Source organism: Hesperophylax consimilis, chromosome 22, assembly GCF_061612785.1.
Source record: "Hesperophylax consimilis isolate HC1 chromosome 22, BYU_Hcon_1.0, whole genome shotgun sequence".
Lineage (NCBI taxonomy): Eukaryota > Metazoa > Arthropoda > Insecta > Trichoptera > Limnephilidae > Hesperophylax > Hesperophylax consimilis.
This window is the reverse complement of record NC_142857.1, coordinates 15,778,694-15,802,209: the sequence shown is the minus strand read 5'-3', so window position 1 is coordinate 15,802,209 and position 23,516 is coordinate 15,778,694. Positions and strand designations below refer to the sequence as shown.

Sequence of the window (23,516 nt, the reverse complement as noted above, 5' to 3'; positions counted from 1 at the left end):
ATTCCAATATTCCGAAATACTATAAGTCATGATTTATTTCTGTGCAGAAATTCTGGGACTAACTACCATATGTATTCCTCTTTGCCCAGAATACTATTGGAGGGAAACAATTATACCAAGTCAGTGGACATCTTCAATATATCTTTAAACAAATACAAATGTTGTTAATGAAGCAAATCAGTTATGTATAGTAAATAATGTTTTGGTAGAAAGCAGTCACTTTGTGGTTTGACATGTTAATTCTCCGTCACCGATTTATCAATTGTGGTTACAAACAAAGTTATTGTTTTATTTTAATTAATAAATAATGTATATTTCTTAATATTCACATGTAAAAGTCCCGAAAAAGGGCGTTAAATAATTAATAAATAAAAAAGAACTCTAAAAACAAAAAGTCATTCGGATTCAGAAGAGATTAATTTAAACTGTTTGTATAATGAAAATTGTAGAATATAATCATTGATGTATAATATTCCTATTAACAATAAAACGAGAATAAAAGTATTTTAGTACAAATAAGTACAAAACACACCGATTAATCAAATTAAAATAAATCCGGGAAAAACATACATACATGTATTTTTAAACTTTAATAAATTATTTTCAATTTTCGACCCATTTGCGCCATCTCTTGTGCCGGCTAGTAGTCAATTTTTTATTTATTTTGGTTTGACTTTCCACCCCAGGGACTGACTTTTAAACTGCTGTGAACTTTTAAAGTATCTTTAAAAAAAAAAAAAAAACTTCAGTACATTCCTCCCGAGGGACTGGAGTCAACCGCGCTAACAACTGCGCCAAATCCCTATTTGGCAGGACCGACATTATTTCATTTCACCTATTAACTATAGGGTTTTCTAATAAGAGGTGTTATTTTGAATAGCCCGCTATTTCGGTAGATGTTACTTTTGAAGCTGTCATTTTTTGACATTTGAGAAGTAGAAACTACGCCATTAATAAAAATGGAACGATACACGCTTCAACAACGCATTGAAATTATTAAAATTCACTATTAATAATTTTATTAGAAATCCACCGAAAAATCATTTTCAGTGATGAGGCCCATTTCCACCTCGGTGGCTTCGTCAACAAGCAAAATTGTCGCATCTGGGGCTCGGAAAACCAAAGAGTTATTGTTGAAAAGCCTCTTTATCTCAACGTGTGACTGTTTGGTGCGGTTTATGGTCCGGCGGAGTCATTGAACCTTACTTTTTCGAAAATGAGGCTGGAGCAACAGTTACGGTGAATGGATTGCGTTATCGAGAGATGATTAATGATTTTTTATGGTCGGAATCGGATGGTATTGATCTGGACAACTTTTACTTTCAACAAGACGGCGCTACGTGCCACACAAGCAACGAAATCATTGATCTTTTACGGGAAAAGTTTCTTTGAATATCAAAATAACACCTCTTATTGGAAAACCCTGTACTTTAATATCATCATCCGATTTCAGAGAAATGTGTAAATGTCCGCGTGTGTGCGTAATTGCCATGATAGGATATTATTATTTACCTTGATAACACTGTATAATATGTATAATTGTATATTTATTGTAAAAAACATACAAATATTAAATAAAAAAATAATTAAAAAAAGATGCACTGTCATCAACGACAAGTCTATCTGCCGAGTTTTAGCTCGATCGGATGTCAGGAAGTGATTTAATTTGCACTACCAATTAATTCATTATCGAAAACAAAAGAAAAATTCCAATAGATACGAGTATTAAAAAATTTAAAGGATTTTGTCTGTACAGTAATATATTTTCATATTAGCCTCGATTAGCCAAATTACAATTTAGGGTAATTTACCCCAGTTTCCCGACCAGTGTAATAGAGCCTGACAGAGACAGAGAACATCATAATACCTAGAGCAATTTCAATCAATATTTCCATTGCGGTGTTTCACCGGGGATTTACATAATAATATTTAACTCAATTAGATTTAAAATTATGTAAAGCATGATTCAGGGACGTATTGTTATGAGAGATCCTCGAATTTACTGTATAAGATTATTATCAGAATAAATGGAGAAAACTTATTGATGTCAAATATTGCTAATTTATTAAGGCCCCATAGTAAGCGTTCAAAAATGGTTTGCAAGGGGGATGTATAAATAGGAATGTTAGAGGGAGCGCGCTAATATTAAGAAAACGATAATAATTAAGCGAAAATGAATATTTAAAGCGCGCTCTACACTCGCGGCGCGAACGGCCGCGAAGGCCGCGAAACGCGAGTGTGGATCTTGTTCACGCCTTCGCAATCTTCGCATTCGCGCTTCGCGCCATTCCCCGATTTTTGTCGGTTTTTTGGCCCGCGACAAAGGGTTTGCGGCTTAAAGTCGCGAACAAGACTGAAGCTTTGCGAGTGGATGGACACAGTTCACGCGCGGATCGCGGCGTATATTCACGGCGTGAATTCACGGCGCGACTTCGCGCGCGAGTGTAGAGCCAGCTTAATAAAACACGGCTCGTTTGAAATAGAGCTAAAATCTCTCGACAAATGCTTTAGTTGCACTTAAAGATACACTGTGAATTTTTTCATGCCTATAACATATTAAATAACAGAAAAAAACATGTTTTTAATAAGTTTCGAAGCTTACTTTGCGATTTTTTTCTATTCAGGGAATTTCATATAATAACGTTTCGACATAACAAAAGTATGGATATTATCTTGAAAAATTAAAAACTTTTTGGGAAATTAAAAACTTAAAAGAGTTGACAAGAAACTTTGTAAAAATCTGTAGAAATTTGGTATGTGGGGGCTTAAATAATAGGATGCTTTCTTCAAATTATTCGTAATCAAGTTAAAAGCCGGACTGCAGGTCTTTAATCAATGAATTGACAGGAATCCTAATAAACTTTCAATATGACACAAATGTGTTATCGTGATGTAGGAACACTTGTTCGTAAAAATTACAATATTTTCGCATTTTAATATATTATAATAAAACAAATAAAAAACTTTATTCCACTTAATTTTATTTTGACCGTAACCGGTTTCAGCTCGTCAAAGCCATCTTCAGACTGGTACACAAAATTCTTAGTCTACGGTTTATATACACAACATATGGGGGAGGGGGGAGAGGGGTAGTTTATAGGGTTTTAATCAATTTTATTTGTTACTAAGTCGTTTAAGATTGTCGAATTTCTAACTATTTGGTAATTCCAGTGAGCTAATTACCTTGGGTTTGTAGCTCATTTCAATATTTATTAGGGAAAAACCTTACAGGTAATATGCATTATTAATGACCAAATTTTACTGTCGAATCGTTATTTATGATGGGATTATATTTGCTTTTTGAAAAGATACATGTTTACATTTGAGAAATTATTATAAGAATTAAGAAAGTAGGGACTTAGCAACTGATACTAATAGCTTATTAATTACAAAGTTACTTATTGAAGGGGTACATGTTTACATTGAAGTAGGGATGGTCTAACCTAACTACATATTTTAATATCGAAATTATTATTAAAATTACAATGGATACAAGATTGATACAAGATGGATACAAGATTCAAAACCCGTATTAAAGAACATTTTACAAATTGGGTAAATAATAAAGGCGAATTGTCAAATGTAGCATCACATCTATTAGAAAATAAACACTCGTTTGATAAAGACAGAGATGTTAAAGTCCTCCATACTTGCAATAAAGGCCACAAGCTTGATAGACTAGAATCTTTAGAAATTACTCGCTTAATTAATAAAATAGACCCTAACTTTGTAATGAATAAACAATTAGAATCATTTGCCAAGTCTCCGCTCTTGTATCCATTGTAATTTTAATAATAATTTCGATATTAAAATATGTAGTTAGGTTAGACCATCCCTACTTCAATGTAAACATGTACCCCTTCAATAAGTAACTTTGTAATTAATAAGCTATTAGTATCAGTTGCTAAGTCCCTACTTTCTTAATTCTTATAATAATTTCTCAAATGTAAACATGTATCTTTTCAAAAAGCAAATATAATCCCATCATAAATAACGATTCGACAGTAAAATTTGGTCATTAATAATGCATATTACCTGTAAGGTTTTTCCCTAATAAATATTGAAATGAGCTACAAACCCAAGGTAATTAGCTCACTGGAATTACCAAATAGTTAGAAATTCGACAATCTTAAACGACTTAGTAACAAATAAAATTGATTAAAACCCTATAAACTACCCCTCTCCCCCCTCCCCCATATGTTGTGTATATAAACCGTAGACTAAGAATTTTGTGTACCAGTCTGAAGATGGCTTTGACGAGCTGAAACCGGTTACGGTCAAAATAAAATTAAGTGGAATAAAGTTTTTTATTTGTTTTATTATAATATATTATAATGGAATTCCACCACGAATTATCGGTCTCAAAAATAGAAATATTTTCGCATTTCGTCATTGTATATTATCAAGACAAATGCAGGTGCATGAACACATGTTCCGATGTATTATGAATGTACTAAAAGTTTAACAGGAAACGGCCTGCAACCCCGTTTTAAACCAGATTTTAATAAATAAGCATTAGTCATTTTCTCCGTTTACGAAACTATATCAACTGTGGTTTGGTAAAACCCTTCAGGCCACAAAATGAAAATTTTACAGGAGACAATAAAAACAAATATTCACAAATTCGTAAAACTAATTTTTAATTTTATATGAAAGTGGTTATCTGTGTTTCAAAATTTTGAAGTAAAGTATTGCAATTCTATTAGAGGTTTCTACATGAAACCATTGAAAAGTAACATTCCAAAAAATGTGGCTTGGAGGGTTTTACCAAAACACAGTCGATACACAATTCATACAATCATCTAACCTGAATATTCATTATCAATTAAATTAATCTTTTTTATTTTTATTTTTTTATTTAATATTAAATTTACAATTACATGTTATTACATTACATTAAGTTTGTTTTCTTTTTAATACATTACAGTACATCGTGATACACCTTTTTTTAGAGCAAATGCTCGTGTTAAAAAGGCAGAGAAACGCGTGTAAATAATAATTTAACATATTTTTTCAGAGAGTGTAAAGATCATGAAAATTTATTTTTATTTTTTTACATACATATATAACAAAATTATATCAAATAGAAAAGAGAAAAGGATGTAAAAGAAGGAAAGAGATAAGAATAAGAAATAAGAGAAAAGGATTTCAATATAATAATAATTGAGAGAAAAAATTGTATTTTTAAGTATAAACGATTTTAATATGCTATTGATATAGTTTTTTATTGAGCTTTTGATTTTTTTATATTTCGTTTCCAATCTTAAGTTAAGAGGTAATTGGTTAAACCATTTGACAAAAAAATGTTTATAAAATTGTTGGGCTGTGGTGGTGTTACAGCGCGGGATAGTTATAGAGCCAAGAATACTTTGTCTATTGCTGTTCGAAAAAGTCGTCATTGTTGAAACAATCTTTATGTATTTGAAAAGGAGTTATTTTTTTATAAATAATATGACGTGAAGGGACTTTAAATTCTTGAAATAATCTAATTGTGGGGTAATCATACGGTTTTTTCAAAATTATTTTTATTAATATTCTTTGGATGATTTCTAAAGGTAAGAGATAAGTTTTGAATGCTCCACCCCAACCAACAATTCCATATTGTAATACAGATTGAATCAGTGAAAAATAGATGGTTCTTAATAATTTAAAATTTAGTATGTTTCGTATTCTAAGAAAAATGTACAATAATTTTCTTAACCTTTCTACTATTGCATTGATTTGTAATTTCCACTTTATGTTACTATGTTATCAATGAATTGTGCACCGATACACGTTTACCAGTTAGTGCTGAGAAAGCTTACTTAAAGAGAGACGAAAGCTATTTAATATAGCCCGTCGTCCACGGGTCGGTAAGCAATCGACAAAAAACTGAGTGCTGTAAGACCCTGCGCAAAAAATTATGTTCGCTATAGTAAGGTAAGGGGTCTGCAGCGCAGTTTAGTGTGCAACTTTTCTGCGCAGGTTAATAAACAATTTGATAGTCATACTTATTATTCTAGTCGTAGTTACATACTTTTGTCGATCGCTTACCGAACCCCTGGGACAACGGGCAAAGTAATGTAGGTCTGTACTCAATCACAACGTTCGAATTGCACATACAGCGCAGCTGTTTTCCGTCGTACTTTAGATACCTAAATATATCAACATTCAGCCTGCGTATGTTTGCGCTCGCAAACTCGAAAAGTAGTCGACCGATATCGCTGAAAATTTCAAAGTTTGTTCTTATTAGTGCCAGGTGTGTTTAGAGATTGGTTTGAATGGTAGAAAATAACAGTAACATTGTGATATACAGTAGTGAATGGTGGAAGAATTCCCGGTTTACGAATATCCTGACAATATTTGTGATCTCCCACTATCACCACAGTAAGCGGAAAATGTTGTTTGTGTCGTGATGGAGGACGTAGCCAGTCGAGAAACCGAACTCGCGACGACGCCTTTGGTGAGCCCTAGAGGCGATGCCAACTGGGCCACTGACCGGTCAAGAATATATATTTACACATTTAAAAAAATCAAGTGCCGTGACTAAAAAACGAACTGTATATCATAATAGTTAGAATAGCATGAAAATGTGAGTCAGAGATTTGATGATTCATTCAAATGCATTAGGTATTTTTTGTTTTTTTTCGTAATATTTAATTTAATTTAAGTTGCCTTAGTGTGCTTGGCATTATAAGCTGAAAATTACACTTCCAGTACGAGCTTACGACTCATTGGGATTTACATCGAAAACCACAACTTCATTCATTTAAAAACAATAATAATTAAATTCAATTCTTAGAAATTTAATCATTCAAATAAATTTAATGTCACAAAAGTAATTATAAAAATTAAAACAGAGTTAAATTTTCAGACAGCCGAATAAGGAATCAAAGAACGAATAAACTCTTTTCTAAATCCACTGATTTTATGTATCCACAAAATTTACACTAGAGATGCCACCAACAAGTGCAAAGCATTTGAACTCCGATTTACCTAATTCAGTCGGCTAAGATACGTTTATTATCTCGCGAATATAATTAAAATTAGCTTACAGAAATTGATATAAAAATATATGTTTGGTAGGGTAAACCAAAGCACTAATTTGGATTTTTGGCGATTTATAGCTGAAATCTTAAACTCGCTAGTGTCGAATGTTAAAGACCATTGGAATTGGGTGTCAAATTATCAGTGTGTCAATCAAGGGAATCAATTCTTTAACTTAATTAAGTCAGTGTCACTGCTTTGATCCATTAGCTCACGGTGACATTAATTGCTTCCTTGTCTCAATGCCTGCAGGGCATCCAAAAAACCTTCTATGGCCAATTGCTGATTAATAAAACGACGATTCGCCTTCAAATCAACCGCTTACAGTAGTTACTTGCTCAGTCAGAAAAACCTTTATATATACACGTACAGTGGCGGATTAACCCTAAGGCAAAGTAGGCACGTGCCTAGGGGCGCCAGTTACAAAGGGGCGCCGGCGGGCGCCCCTAGAATTAAAAAAAATATATATATAAACTTAATTTTGTAAGTAAGTATGTACCTGCTTACACAATATAAAAGATTATTTACTTCTGTAGAGATGCAGAGCTTCCAAAGCATACTCGCCTTCTTGATTATTCCTCCATGCCTCCATCGCATGATTTTTTAATAGAAGACCACTCGCTCGTGGATTCGTTCGCGGGCGTTGCTAGATTGCAGGGCAAAGGGCGCAGCGGGGGCAGGGGCTAAGCGGCCGGCACCGGACTTCCGAACGGATGACGGGGTGACAGTCACACTCATCACTTTCAGCTTGGATGTCGCTGGTTACGCGCGCTTCTATTGATTACGTACTCGCAGCGGTATTTGTGTGAATTAATTAGTACATTGCGTTTTAGTTCATTACCCAAATAATGAGTGAATTGAAGAAGAAACCTAGTGGTGCAGCTTATAAAAGGAAGGCTAAGGAAAAAGAAGAAAAAAATCAAAATATTATAAAGCATACGAAACATATTGAGACATTTTTTTCTAAATTAAAAAGTGATGATTCGGAATTTTCTAACGCAATTCACAGTGCGTCTTCTACCGAGTCTATTCACTTATTCTACCTTTGTAATACTTACTTTTTATACTATGTTTTTTTAAGTCTATTTTATACTTTGGATACTTGGAAATATAATATTTTGTTTTAATATTACCCACACTCAGGCAGTGCCTTAGTGGGTTTTCATTTCTTGTTTTCTTATTATGTTATTACATACAATTTGTTATTTTATATTATGTTATTATATACTATTTTCTATTATACATTATATGTACAAAGAAATGTGAATAAGTAAGGTTAAAAAAATATATACATATATATACATATTAAAGTTCCTAATAGACATACCTAATTTAAGGAGTCAAAATATATTCCATATTGAAATAATTAATAACAATATTGCATACTTCAATCCACTGTTTCGAATGTGTCGTCTGTACAACACAGTTGAATGCGACCTTATAAATATATTCGCAAACAGTCTCGCACATTTTAAAAAACAAATTAACAATCTTCTACCATAATATGTCATGGAGAACAGTTATAATTTGTTTATAACAGTTATTAGCTTTATTATTCTCCTTTTTTTCTTCCTCATCTTTCTCTGTACACTCACTATATTTTATATTTCATGTTTTATATTCGTGTTTTATATTCATGTTTTATATTTCTTTTTGATTATTATTATTTCTGTTTTTTCTCACTACTAGCATCTTCGCCTAGTAACAACTGAACCTTGTTTACGCATGCTGTGAACATTTTTAATTGGAGTGTTAATATCTGTGCACATTCCCACGCAATAATATTAATGTAATAATTTAATAAGTTAACACTCTGTAAGTGTTTCAAACAATAAATAAATAAATCATTGAACCATTGGTTAACACTTGATGTTTTTCCTGAAAACTTTTCGAGTAAAAATCTTTCTGCTGTTTTTCCTAGATTTTTATTTTCACTACCCTTACTATTATTATTTTCAGAAAGTCTCGTATCATGTTTAATTTCGTCCAGGTATTGTTCACCAACTTGTAAATTCCCACCTTCGTCTAAGTAAATTTTCCTCAAATTTAGTTAAAATTAAAACTTTAAGTTAAAACTCAAAAGTTAAGGTAATTCCTATATTTTTTTTACATTAACCCAACACAAGAGGCTCTGAGGAAAATAATTTCCCTCAGGGCCTCTGTCATTTTTGAAGATGCTGTGTGGAGGGTCTTTTTGAGGAGAGGAAGGAGTGAACGTGGGTCTTGAAGAGACCCATGTTGTAGGAAGGAGGAAACACAGAGCCCGGCAAATCGTTCCACAGCCGAGCTGTTGAACACAATAACGAGTCGTAGAAGCATTTGTCACATGACAAATGTCAACCCTGTACATATGTTGGGCGCGCGTTTGGTGTGTTTCCCGACTATGCACCGGTGCCGAGGGGATCAATGATGCTAGTTCCTTGGAGCATCTTCCATTGAAATACCGGTTAATAAATATTTTCCGTGTTTGATGTTTTTTTCTTTAGAGAATTCTGAATTTTAGTAAAAACGTCCGTAGTTGTTATGGCGGTGTGTTTTCTTGCAAGTTTCAAATCATCAGGAAGGGTGAAATGCAGATCACGCCAAACTCTGGGAATTGAATAAAAATGCATTTTCTAGATGAGAAAAGTGTGTAGAAACTCATTAAAAAAAGAATTAAGGCGCGGAAGAATAAATTGAGGGAGATACAGCCGATCAAAGTTTAATAAAATTGCACTTCGCGATCTGAGGGTAATATTCGGTTTATGGGAGTATAACCGAAATTGAACTTGATTTAGACTAATTTAGGGCTGGGGAATCCGAATCTGAAAGAATTAGGTGGGGGTCGGCACTATTAACTGAGTTACAGGGTTTTGAAACTTCGTACGCGATACATAGGAACCATGTTTTATTTATCAATTATGACTTAAGAAAATCAAATTAGCAACTATTTACTTTTGAAATTTCAGTAGTGCCAACCAAAAAAAGAAAAGTGTTGCCATATAATAATAGTATTTTTTTACAAAATAGGTTAGGTGTTTAGTTTGGGTTAGAGTAGGCAGAAGAACATGGGAAAAAGGTATTAGAATTAAATCACAAACCAGTCTATACAAACCTAGCGTAGCCCACAAACTACTTGAAAACTGGGATATAACTCTAAAGGGGACGCGAGCAGGCGTTATTAAAGGGGCAATTTTGTGTAACAGGAAATAACATGGAAAAAGGGTATTCGTATTAAATCACAAACCGTCTATACAAACCTAGCGTAGCCCACAAACTACTTGAAAACTGGGATAAAACTCTAAAGGGGACGCGAGTGGGCGTTATTAAAGGGTCATTTTTTTGTTATAGAAAATCACAGTTAGGTTAGGTTATATATATACATAAATTAAGTATTTACAAGATTTTAAATAATAAACTACCAATCTGGCAAATGATATTTAATTTTCAGAATTTTCCATGCATTGATATTATTATATGGCAACACTTTTTATTTTTTGGATGGCACTACTGAAATTTCAAAAGTATTAAAAGTTTTTAATTTGATTTTCGTGACAAAATATGGCGGCGGACTGTCCGAATATGGTGATAATATCAGATCGCGAAGTGCAATTTATTAAATTTTGATCGGCTGTATCTCCCTCAATTTATTCTTCCGCGCCTTAATTATTTTTTTAATGAATTTCTACACACTTTTTTCATCTAGAAAGTGCATTTTTATTCAATTCCCAGAGTTTGGCGTGATCTGCATTCCTCCCCATCAGGAATATCAAATAAATGTTCATCGGGTGACTCGATTGAAGTTATGCAGTTCACACCGGTTTTTCCACCCAATGCTGCTAACACTGTAGATAAATGTGAATCGTAACTTTTCCATTTTTCTTCACTAAAAATATCGTTTTATAAGACAAATAAAACAATGCGTTGCTCTGAAGTACAAAGAAACGACATTTAAAGTTTATTTGTCGTCCTTTTTTATATAAAAAAATTACATTATTTTTATTAGTCACTCAGTCAGCCACATAGCGAGTACACAATGCTGTTCATAAATAAATGCTGTTTAAGTGTAACCAAGACAACACATAAGTGACATTTGAAAAGTGCATAAAATAAAATTCGTAATTTAAACACAAAGGGATCCTAGGCATTTCTAGGTAGGTACTTATTAGTGAGTACTTATTCCTTTACATAAATAATTGATCATTTAAATTTTTTATGTTTTATTAATTATCCCTATTAATATTATATCTGCGAAAGTGTATATGTGTGTGTTTGTATAGGTATATGTTACTTCTTCATGCAAAAAAACTACTGAACCGATTGTGATGAAACTTGGTATGTAAAAAAAAAGATAGCTGGCAGTGTTGCCAACGAGGGCGATATATCGCCATTTAGGCTACTCAGAACGAGAATCGGCGCTGAAAAAATCTAAAAGGCGACTGGTCGGACTACTTCAGAGTAGTTATTAATAATTTTCACGTAAAAACATCAATTTTAAACAATTCTCTAGCCACCCCCCCCCCCCCATGAATTAATTTTTTTTTTCGGGACAAATTTTATTTTCCTGAAATTCTCTAGCCACCCCCCCCCCCCCCCTCCCACGAAATTTTTATTTTCACGTAAAACCCACCTAACTACAAATTCGGCTACTTTAGGTACTTGTTAAAATTTATAATATGTGGTCGCTAGAGGGGCGCCGATGAGGTGCTTGCCTAGGGCGCTCTCAACAGTTAATCCGCCTCTGTACACGTATATTTATTATTAAACGTTTTAAAAGATAAAACTAGACGAAGGATCCTACACAAGTGGGGCCGGCATCATCAATGGTCCAGTATGATGAGCAATTAGAGCATATCTCCAGTCGGTAGTCAGCAGTCAGCAGTTCCTATTCCGTTCCTATTGAGTCATTGACTGTGGATTGTAAGCAGATGGCCAGATCCTGTACTCTGTACTACAGAGTCTGTAGTTCTACTGACTTACACTGAATTACAGACTGTGGCGCCCGGGGGATACACATTCCGGGGAGCGAAAATACCGGATTGATTGTAGAAATAAGGATGCAGCATCATTATAAAAATATGGATAATCAGGAAAAATGGTTTGTCAAATGGTTAATATAAGCAGTCACGTTTTATACACTTTATAGGCTTTAACAGCAGACACAGGAACAACTGTTCTTTCGGGTCGGTAAAGATAGTCGAGAGACGAGGAAATTGTTAAAAATCATCACCTTTGAAATATAATGAGAAACAAAATGAAAAAAAAATAGTTTATCATTGAAAATAGAAACAAAATGATGCGCGGTCAGAAGTCATAATGTGAACTTTATCTCTATTCGAGAGTGCCATGTAGTGGAACTAGGACTATGATGTTATCAAAACTTTGATAAGAGCGCGGAGAATGCACAAAAAGAAGAGGATCTTAAATAAAATTCATTGAATTAACATTTTCTGTACGAATAATTATTTGTTGGTAAGAAATCTGTTTTATATTTTATAAAACAAAATTGAAATACTGTTCTAAGTGCGAAAAATGCGAGAGTTTGAAGCATTTTTATAGGCTTGATGATTTATTTATTTTTAGGGCTATAATAAAATATAGTAGAAAAAATTGATTTGTTAGAATTTTGATCAAGATGTATCTTAATTGCATTATCTCTAAATAGTATAAAATAAAGTCCCTATCCGCGTCTGTCTGTTTGTGCGCTTAGTTCTTCTAAACTACGTAACGGATTTTGATAGGGTTTTTACTATCATTTAGAGAATTTCTTCTGGAAGGTTTATATAATATATATGCGTATTATATTTATGAAAAGTAGAGAAAAGTCGATGTTTTGTAATCAAGTCATTAAAAAAAATTCGGGCGCTTACATTGCTAACGCAGGATAAGCTTTATAAGATGCATTCAAAATAATGTTGTACTACGGAATTGTATATCTTAAAAAGACCAATAGAAAAGTCCGTGATGGTATATATCTATCTTTTAAGGATAACCCGCAGCAACGCCGGGTACACGTCAGCTAGTGTATTTTATTAAAATAATCTAGAATAATTGGTGATGATCTGGTTTGTAAACCACACAGACCATCAGGGAATAAATAATTCCCTATGAAAAAAAGGTTGATTACAAAATTCACTCTGCAGGCCGCGTAAAAATTATCATCCAGCCACCAAATACATAAAACTCACCGAATATATCACTCGCATTGAGATTGGCAGCAATTCCTTATTCTAAAGGTTTATCTCCAAATTCGGCAGCGGACGGCAATCAGCACAATCAAACTTGCATTTACACCATGAAATAATGATCTGTCACGACAAGCTCTCAAGAGAGTAGAATTTAGAATAAAATTGAATTAACACATTGTAATTCAAAAAGTACTGTCATTTTCTTGTGACAAAAATATTTAAATCTTTTAGTCTTAAATCGACCAAACAGGAATAGTGGTGCCCTCTTTTGTCAAACAATATAATTCAGATGAATCCAGCTGCTTAATGCACAGATGACTGTATTTCATTATCACTTACCTGCAGAGCAAAATCTATACAATAACTGACCAGAGATGTCTATCCTGTCCACTATTTTTAATTTTAAGTCTACTTATTCTCCAATAATTCTTAGAAGATCAGACTATTAAAAGTCGTGAATCCGCAAGTAAAAAATCAATGACATAACGTATCCTCAGTTCCATACAATCAAATCTATAAGGCCATTACCAAGAATGCGTAACATTCCTCTTTTTCTTGCTCACAAAAGGACAAAGAAACTCCTTTCATCCCGAATTCAGATCGTGGTGGAAAGAGAGTACGATGATACATAATTAGTAGGCAGCTTTATGTGGCGAGAAGATATCCACTGATTCAGTTGGAAGGGTGAAGCATAGTCACCATATTCAGTGGTAATTAACTTAATGGCCTGTTAATTAAATGGGGCAAGTTGTTCTATGTATTTGGTCGGTTTTGTTGGACAATATGTGAACATAGGAAGATCACGAATATATGAGAATAAATTAATCCTCTTGCCTTATTAGTGATGTTTAGAATTTAACTCTGTTTCAATGATAAACTTTCACGTGAAATTAATATAACTATTAAAACAAATTTTAATTCTCTCTAATACCAGTCCAAGAACTGAAAAAATCTAGAGTCAATAGAAATTAACTGAATAATTCCTAGTGTGGGAGGTCAATTATGCTCTTGTAACAAAAAACTGTTTTATTTCTCAATGCAACAAAAATCTTCAAAAAGTAAGAAGCATAAATAAAATAAATATATGGGCGGCTCCAACACCCCGTGACATTATTCTGATTTACCAAAAAAAAAGCATTAGTAGGTACCTACTTTTACGACAGAATATTTTAGAACCTGTAAAAAAACAGAATAACCTTGAATTTATATTTTTCTAGAAATCCACAAAAAACTTAGTATTGGAGTGGGTACACAAATGACATTTAACGAAGAAATAATACATTTTCTTACTTTAAATATAAAGCAGAAATCTGTTTCCCTGAAACAGCATAAAACTGTCAAACTATGAGCTCTGTGGTTATAAACTTAGGAATATATTTCAGCTATTAATAGTTAATTCAATCAAGAGCTGTAGAGCTTTGAAATGTAATGATAAAAACGTAAATTCTTTAAAAATAAGACAAAAGGCATGTTACGTATATTTAATTTGCTCGATAAGTTCGAAACTATATTTGTAAGGTTTGTTTGCTACAAAATATAAATATTGATTTAATGATTATAAAGAATGATTAGTTCCGTTAACGACACCTGTGCAGATCTTATCAGTCACGGAGATTACATAATAATGAATCAATTAATTTTGATTTATTCAGAAGATAATATTATTACGCTTGGAAATGTGATTGCATATCCTGGAATCAGCGTAACGCAGATAAAAAGCGAATAATTCACGTGCATCGCATGCCTCGGGTGACCTCAGACCTGCTACAGAAATAAACAATGGAGACAGATGATTAAAAAGAAGAAGAAAAAAAAGTGCCGCCAAAATACAGTAGTTCTCCCAGTGTGCGGTGTTGGAAGAACTTAAGAGGATGTGTTACATTTGTGAGGGGTAATAAATGGCTTAAGTTTTTTTCCGTAAATAATCAAATTAATTTAATTTCATTGCGGGCAACTCGGGCACTTTTTGTATGTTTTAATTTAGGTATAAAAATTACATTTTTATATCTAGTAGAAACCGTTAGAATTAGTAACAACGTATTTCTATGACATTTAGACACTTTACACTACATTTAGAACTTATTCTTTGTAGCATTTAGGCATAACCTGCAAGGCTTTGAGCTTGACTAAAATGTTTGATGGCAAAACAAAGAAAGGTAAATATAAAAAACAAAGTCGGACAGATAACAACGAGAAACTACCCATTCAGTAATCGAAAAATTGAAAATAATGCATTTCAATAGCTATTTCGTTAAAAACGGATAATTTGACGTCTTTTCTTCGAGACATGTTTGGAATAATAATATTCAAAAAATGTTTTTAGTCAAGTTTTTTAAATTTATTTTTCATAAAACCAAACTAATAACCTATTTTAGCTTCTTGGGTTCATATTTTGGGTTAAATAAGAGAAAAAAACAACTAACTTGAAAACTTTCACGACAATAACAATGGCCGCCAAGTGAACAATTGATTTTTAATGAAATAAAATTTAAAAAAAAATAATAAATAAAAAAAATAATTTTTAATTCCAAACAACATTATTTTCCATTTCGTGAAACTGAAATACTTTTATCTGATTGATATAAAGTGTTTTATTGATGTGCGTACTAGCCGCGTCCCACTTATTTTATATTTACCCAAAATACCTGAAGTGAAGATTCTGACGTTCATCTTCACGGTGCATCATCTTCTTCTCTATAACCTAAAACCCGTTGCGTGGCAACCGCGAACATGGCCACCACGCCGACGGCTACGGGCGCGCAATAAACTCAACAAGCTCGCGACTCGCGAATTATTTAGTTTGCTCCTGGCATTTACGCGGAGAGGACGTCAGTGACGCAATGCGAGTTACTTCACAAGGTGAAGTGACTGAAAAGATCGCGATCTAATTTTTTTTTCACACATAGTGAACTTCATATATAGAATTATTGTTGAAAACCGATGTGAAGTGAGTTATATTCTAAAGAATATTCGTAAAACTTATCTATTTATTAGATTATTCATATTAACAAAGTTTTTTTCAATAGCTTAGTGGCAGAATATCGTGTGTTTTCGCAGTGTATTGAATGGAATGCGTCTGAAGTTCGTTTCGCCTGAAATGAGTTTATGTTTACAATAAGTATTAATAGGTGCAAATATTCCGTCAATTTCTCCTCGCCCATAAAGGTTGGTTTGTATTTTCTAAATTAAAATAATTTTGCAAGCAGCGTTTTCCAAACATTACTGCACTTCTGCTCTACTGTTCGACAAACTCAGATAATGCACTTTCAATACACGTTGTATCTTCGAAAGGTGTTATTTTTATCTGAAAAGAAATTAAGTACATACTAAAAGGTCAGACTTTCCTAAAAAAAAATCGTTATATTCACATTTCTATTGTACAATCAATGTGTTTATCTGTTTGGAAGTGTGGAATTGCACTAACCTCCTCACAACCTGGAATAAAAATATTATTATCATTATTATAAGTGAAAGCGCCACAAGCGGAATTTTTTGAAAAATTGCTGTAGTTCAAATAGATCTGCACGAAATATTCATACTTTTGCACAGGAAATTGATAATACAGGGTTTTCCAATAAGAGGTGTTATTTTGAACAGCCATGTATTTCGGTAGATGTTACTTTTGAAGCTGTCATTTTTTGACATTTGACAAGTAGAAACTACGCTATTAATAAAAATAGAACGATACACGCTTCAACAACGCATTGAAATTAGTAAAATTCACTAGAGTGAATCAAATGCAAATCATCTTGAGTGATGAGGCCCATTTCCACCTCGGTGGAAGAAAAATTGTCGCATCTGGGGCTCGGAAAACCCAAGAGTTATTGTTGAAAAGCCTCTCTATCCTCAACGTGTGACTGTTTGGTGCGGTTTATGGTCCGGCGGAGTCATTGGACCTTACTTTTTCGAAAATGAGGCGTGAATGGATTGCGCTATCGAGAGATGATTAATGATTTTTTATGGCCAGAATTGGATGGTATTGATCTGGACAATGTTTACTTTCAACAAGACGGCGCTACGTGCCACACAAGCAACGAAACCATTGATCTTTTACGGGAAAAGTTTCTTTGAATAGCAAAATCAACACCTCTTATTGGAAAACCCTGTATATCACTTATCGTCGAACCTGTCTAAAGTAGGTTATCTGAACTATGAAGTAGAGAATTCGCGAACGGTGAGCTACGGCGTCCTAAAATTAACACAGCCTTTTCCATGTAGAATAAATAGATCAATACAACTGTTTTCCGCTGACAGCATCATCTATCGTGACCTATGGAACTTCGAAATGCAAAATTGGAACTGTCATAATATTGACTGTTTCAAAGATGGTGAAAAGTTCGTGAAGTAATTAGTGGTGATTTGTCCAATTTTTACTGGTTTGACTACACATGGAAGCATAAATTTAATAATGAAATCTAATGTCGACTTTTTGCCTTGAGAAAATGAGGAAGGAAATTTATGCACGAGCTTTTTGACTATTCTATAAAATTAGGCATGATCTTTTTAACTAGTCCATAAAATTATGCATTAGCTTTTTAACTAGTCCATAAAATTATGCATTAGCTTTTTAACTAGTCCATAAAATTATGCATGAGCTTTTTAACTAGTCCATAAAATTATGCATTAGCTTTTTAACTAGTCCATAAAATTATGCATTAGCTTTTTAACTAGTCCATAAAATTATGCATGAGCTTTTTAACTAGTCCATAAAATTATGCATTAGCTTTTTAACTAGTCCATAAAATTATGCATTAGCTTTTTAACTAGTCCATAAAATTATGCATTAGCTTTTTAACTAGTCCATAAAATTAATGCAGTATGACGAGCAAAAAATTCCCCCTATAATCGAAATTCTTGGTTACCCTTTTTAACCCTGCGATATCACACTCTGAAATGGTTCATGTTTCGGCTTTATAATATCTGTAGTTTCAACTGTTTGGAAATATGAAAATAAAACTATTTTATTAATTTAACACTTAAATTAATAATCGAAAGCTCCATACTTCACGGTGAAATGACATAGTGGGTTGAAAATAGTCGCACAGATTAAAAAAAAGAGGGATTTGTACAATTTTAAATATATCAGACCTCACTGTTCTTATGTTTTAGTGAGATACTCAAAAATATCTCAGATATGCAAATGGATGCGTCTTTTATTGAAAACGGGCATATATTTAATATTTCATCTAGTATATTTTCATCACTATTAATGACTTTAAATTACTTTTTAAAAGCTTGTTGAATTGTCACTGTATTGAGTAATCTGGATACCGCACAGGAGGCTCCGACGTTTCCCTCGGGGCCTATATGTCATCTTAGGCGATGCTGTGTAAAGAGGTTTTTAAAAAAAGTAAGGGGTATACCCGGGTCTTAAAGATGACCATAACAATTGATTATTTTTATATGGTTAATTCCAGTAGGTATAATTTAAATAGTCTGTGTAATTTCGTCATGACATCGCGCCGGAAGATTTGATACAGGTTAGTAAAACAAGAAGTCACAAATGATTAACGAAATTAAAATTATACTGCATCGATAAGGCAAACCACAAAAAAACAAAACCTCAAAAAAAAAACAAACACAGAAAATGTCATTTCTTGCTGATATTAGATTTAGAATAATTATTTATTTTATCTTATTTTTTTATATAGGTACTTATTTAAGGTTAAATTTTAGTTACTGTAAAAACCGACTTGATGGATTTAATGAATCAGTCATAAATTATAATTAAACAACCGGCTCATGATGAAATAACAGAACTTAATTTTAACTTTTGAAATTTTGAAAAGGAAGATTTCTGACGATGGTTGAAACGGAGACTAGAGGTAGTGGGCTAATCTTTAAAAAAGATTATAATTAATAGGCGTAAGCGAATATATAATATAAAAAAGAGCAAAAATCTGTCAACATTCTCTGTGAATTTTTTCATATCAAATAAATGTTAAATACTAGAACAAGATGTATCTTTTATAATTTTTAGAGCATACTTTGGGATTTTTTCTATCGAAGGAATTTCATACACGTATTTCTTTTTCAACTCAGCACCTGAATAGAGATTATCCTCAAAATCTATTTACATAAAGAAGAGTGTCTGCCGCAACGTGGATTTGATTTTCATACAAATCTACAGTGTGATTCCCAGATTTATGAAATTTTGCACACTTGACTTTCAAAACTAGAGGAAGGTCACTGTCTACACGAAATATCGATAAACAACCCCATTCCCTTTTACCACCCCTTGCAGAATTTTTTGATGAAATTTTGCACACTTGACGTTCAAAGTAAGAGGAAGATTACTCTACATCTAATGAAAAAAATGCGTAAACCCGAGCAACACCGGGTGCTTCAGCTGGTAAGACATAATATACACGGTGTCCGGAAACTCGTAGTACAAGCGGGAAACTGGAGAATCTACACCACATGGGGAACCCAAAAAAACATAAAGTTTTTTGATTTGAGCATTTTCAAAAAAAAAAAAAAAACCAAAAAAAAATATTTTTCGGCTATTTTAGGGTTAAAGTTTTTTCTGGTGTTTAGGGTTGAATAACAGATGTTTTAACCCTGCAGAGCAGAAATATTTTATGATTACACCGGGTTAAATGAAGGGTGATTTCAAAATAATGCTTCAAATCCGAGTTTCTTCATTTGTTTTACTTTCAAATAGTTTTAATTAGTTGGGTACTTTGATCTTCAGTAATAATTTATAAGAATTTGATTAAAAAAAAAAAAAAAAAAAATCAACTTCAAACTCGATTTACTCGATAACGAAAGCTCAAATAAAAAAAAATATACTACAAAATCGACTCCAAATGTGATGTAGATTCACCAGTTTCCCGCTTGTACTACGAGTTTCCGGACACCCTGTATATATTGAAAATAATTTAAATGTGTCATAAGTCAGTAGAAATTCAGAATGCATACGCAAACTTTCACATAGAATGTTCAAAGATTCATTTGCTGGGACCAGGACATAGAAGAAGAAAAAAAACGTGTAACGAGAACGAAAACAAATAGATAATTTGTAGAGATGTGCCGATTATGACTTTCGCCGACTAGCCGACTAGCCGATTAGTCGGTTGTAATAAGACCGACTAGTCGGCTAAGCCGATTACGGTTTCGGGGATAGTTCTAGGTACCCTGAAATGTCGCGCATGGCCAAAGTGTACCTCTGCTGTCCCGCAAGTTCTGTTTACAGTGAGAAGCTGTTCTCAGAGGCCGGAAACATATATGAAACAAAAAGAAATCGATTGCTACCAGAAAGGCAGAAGCTTTAGTCTTCTTACATCATAATTTACCCTTAATTAAAAAATATAAGTATGTTATAAAAAATATAAGGAGATTATGATATTTTTGGTTGTCACAATTGTGACTTTGATTTGATTAGATTATGTAGGTATGGTTATAAGAAATATTTTTTTTTCATTTTTTTTTGTTTTTATCAAACAGTTCATGTTTAGAATTTTTGGATATATATACATAATATATACATATATTACTGTGCATCTTGTACATACAATCTTGATTTAATACATATAACTGAGATTGTTAATTTAAAAAATCTACTTTTTATTTTAATAATAAGAAATACTTATAAATGTTCATTGAAGATAAGAAGATATTATGTTGTTTTTTATGTTAATTAGGATAGATACTAATTTTGTTCAATAAATGTCATCATTATGTTTTCTTTACAAGAAAGTAATTTTAAAAAGTGATTACCAAAGGAAAGATTGCTTTACATTTTTTAATGTATAAGACTGATTATAAAAAGAAAATATATATAATCAAGGTTTTTATTTCATGTAGTTCCCCCGCATTCATATTATTGAGAAATACATACAACGTAAGAAGCCGGATAGTCGGCGCTCTTTGCCGATTAGTCGCCGACTAATCGCCGACTACAATAGTGGCCGGATAGTCGGCTTTACCGACTAGTCGCCGACTAGTCGGAACATCTCTAATAATTTGTTTATTTTCCAGGGCAAGTCAAATCAACAAGAGGGGAAAAAAATACCAACTCTTTCTACATTGTTTTTTATTCTTTCTATCCAAACTAGTTTGCTTGTCTCGCATCAACAACTGTTGCAAGTTTAGTTAAATCTGTGATGAATCGTTGACCTATAATTACACTTATTTTAAACTGGTTCAAAGAGGATTTGCTGAGACTACTCAGTTGTCAGTCACACTTAAACCTGTGAATTGCCAGCACAAAAACACCAAAATACCCTGAGATAGGCTACATTCACGAAATAAGTAAATTCGAAAGTGTTGTTTGTTTTTGTCCTCTGCACTACAGTTCAAAGCGTATAGGTTATAATCGCATGGCAAAAAATCAATAGTAAAAAATGTTCTTGGTAACTGAAGAAAAACCCAGTGGAATAGAAGCGTGCCGTGTGGTACACGGATAACAAATGAGTATGGCTTTTTTATCATGATACTGTTAAAAATGTGACTGCATGACCATTTCCTAGTAAAATTTTAGTAATTCAGAATATATCTGAACGCGTGTTCACTCAGATGGCCCTATACGAATAAATATAATGGACGAGATGCGAAAATAATTATATTTTTAAGAACAAGTTTTCCGACTTCCTCATAACATATGCGTGCTATGGCTTTTTGGGTTTTAATGAGTGATTTTAGGATATTTTCATTTGCACTACCGTATTCTAAGGTACGTATACATTTGCGAACCGAAACGCGAACCGAAACGAGAACCGTACCACGAATTACGGGAAAGGAACGAATCAACTGCAAGCGGCGTTTCGCGCCATTTGCGGTTGCTTCGTTTCTTTACCATATGTTGGGATTCAGTTCGGCAGTTCGGCTCGCGAATGTATACGTAGCATTAGAGCGATTGGCCATGTAGATTTTATGAAGAATTTTTAGAAAGCAATAATTATTTTAATATTATTATAAATGGTACATATGCTCAGTCCATTAAATGTTTATCAATTCTAACACCGAGATTTTGTTAAAATGTTCGATTAAGTTACCAACTAGATTTTATTGGCCATTAATCGAATAGTTTTAATGCTTTTGCTTACATTTGAAAGGAATTATTGAGCCAGACGTCCTTGAAAACTGCCGACATTATAAAACGCTATATGTCCGCGAAAGTCTGCGATGATTTTAGTTTCTTCAGTCTGAATCGGATTAGGATGGCATTTATTTTATTTAAAATCTGTACACGTTCAAAATAATAGCATAAATGATGATAGCAAATGATGTCACCAACGTCAAGACTTTACATGTGTTTTGGATAATAATACTAACTAACTAACTAACCATCACGCCGTTTCCCCGCAGGGGTAGGCAGAGACGGACCGCCAAACAACTCGGTCTTGACCCACACTCTTTGCTTCATTCACATTCATACATACTCTTCTATTATTCTGACTCTTGACATGGCCCGACTCAAGTATCTGATTCACTTGGTCGTGCCATGTCTTCCTCGGGCGTCCCCGACTTCTGCTACTATTCACATTTTTTTGGATAGTAATAATAATTTATATAGCGCCGTTTTCGCGAAAAATCACCTCAAGGGCGCTGAGGGATAGTAACTAATAAAGTTAAAACATAGCTAATAAAATTATTTACACTTCAAAAAGCAAACACTGCTTTTACATTATAATAAAATCAAATATTACTTAGATAAAAACCATTTTATTTATACATGCTAGTTTTCTTTTTAGGCCCTGAGGAAAGTAATTTCCGTCAGGGCCTATTTCATCTTTGGGGATGCTGTGTGGAAGTACTTTTTTAAGGAAAGGAAGGAGAGGAAGGTAATGAGGGTTGGGTATGAGGGTTGGGTAGGAATCTAGGAATCAGTGTGATAGGAGAGTGACGGATGTATACAACGGATGTGTGCAAAATTTCATGAAGTTTTTTAAGGGGTGGGAAAAAGGGATGAGGGTTTCGTTCTTGTTTTGAAGGTCAAGCGTGCAAAATTTCATCAATCTCGGAATAAAACTGTGGATTTGTTAAAACAAAGCCACGCCGCCCTCCACAGACACTCTTCTTTATATATATTACAACAACATATTATATAGATATGTACACGAGATAGAAAGGTATACAATCTAGTCTCCGGCGTTGTTCGGGCTTAACGCCGAGTTTTTCGAAATCAGATGTAGATTGTAATTTTCCTCCTATTTCGACCGTCAAGTGTGCACAATTTTATCAAGAATTATTGTAATTCTGCTAATAGGTGTTGCATTATCTATTGTCATATGTCTATTATACATACATTGTCAATGGTAACAATTGTCTATGTAATGGAGAACTTCAGTTTTCCTGGCTCTCTCAAAACAAGCTCACGCT

At 33.3% G+C, this 23,516-nt stretch overlaps 2 protein-coding genes across 4 annotated transcripts in view; one reads left to right on the top strand and one right to left on the bottom strand.

Annotated features, from left to right (window-relative positions):
- The window catches only part of LOC149412899 (ankyrin repeat and FYVE domain-containing protein 1), a 119,892-nt gene that overhangs the window by 29,799 nt on the left and 66,577 nt on the right, over positions 1–23,516 (bottom strand). The gene's annotated exons all lie outside the window — the stretch shown is intronic.
- LOC149412900 (uncharacterized) overlaps positions 16,010–23,516 on the top strand; it is a 58,653-nt gene continuing 51,146 nt past the window's right edge. The window contains exon 1 of one of the 3 annotated variants that reach the window (XM_089645009.1): positions 16,010–16,358. The gene's annotated coding sequence lies outside the window, so the exon portion shown is untranslated. The remainder of the gene's footprint in view (positions 16,359–23,516) is intronic. The other 2 variants (XM_089645012.1, XM_089645010.1) reach the window with 2 other exon arrangements.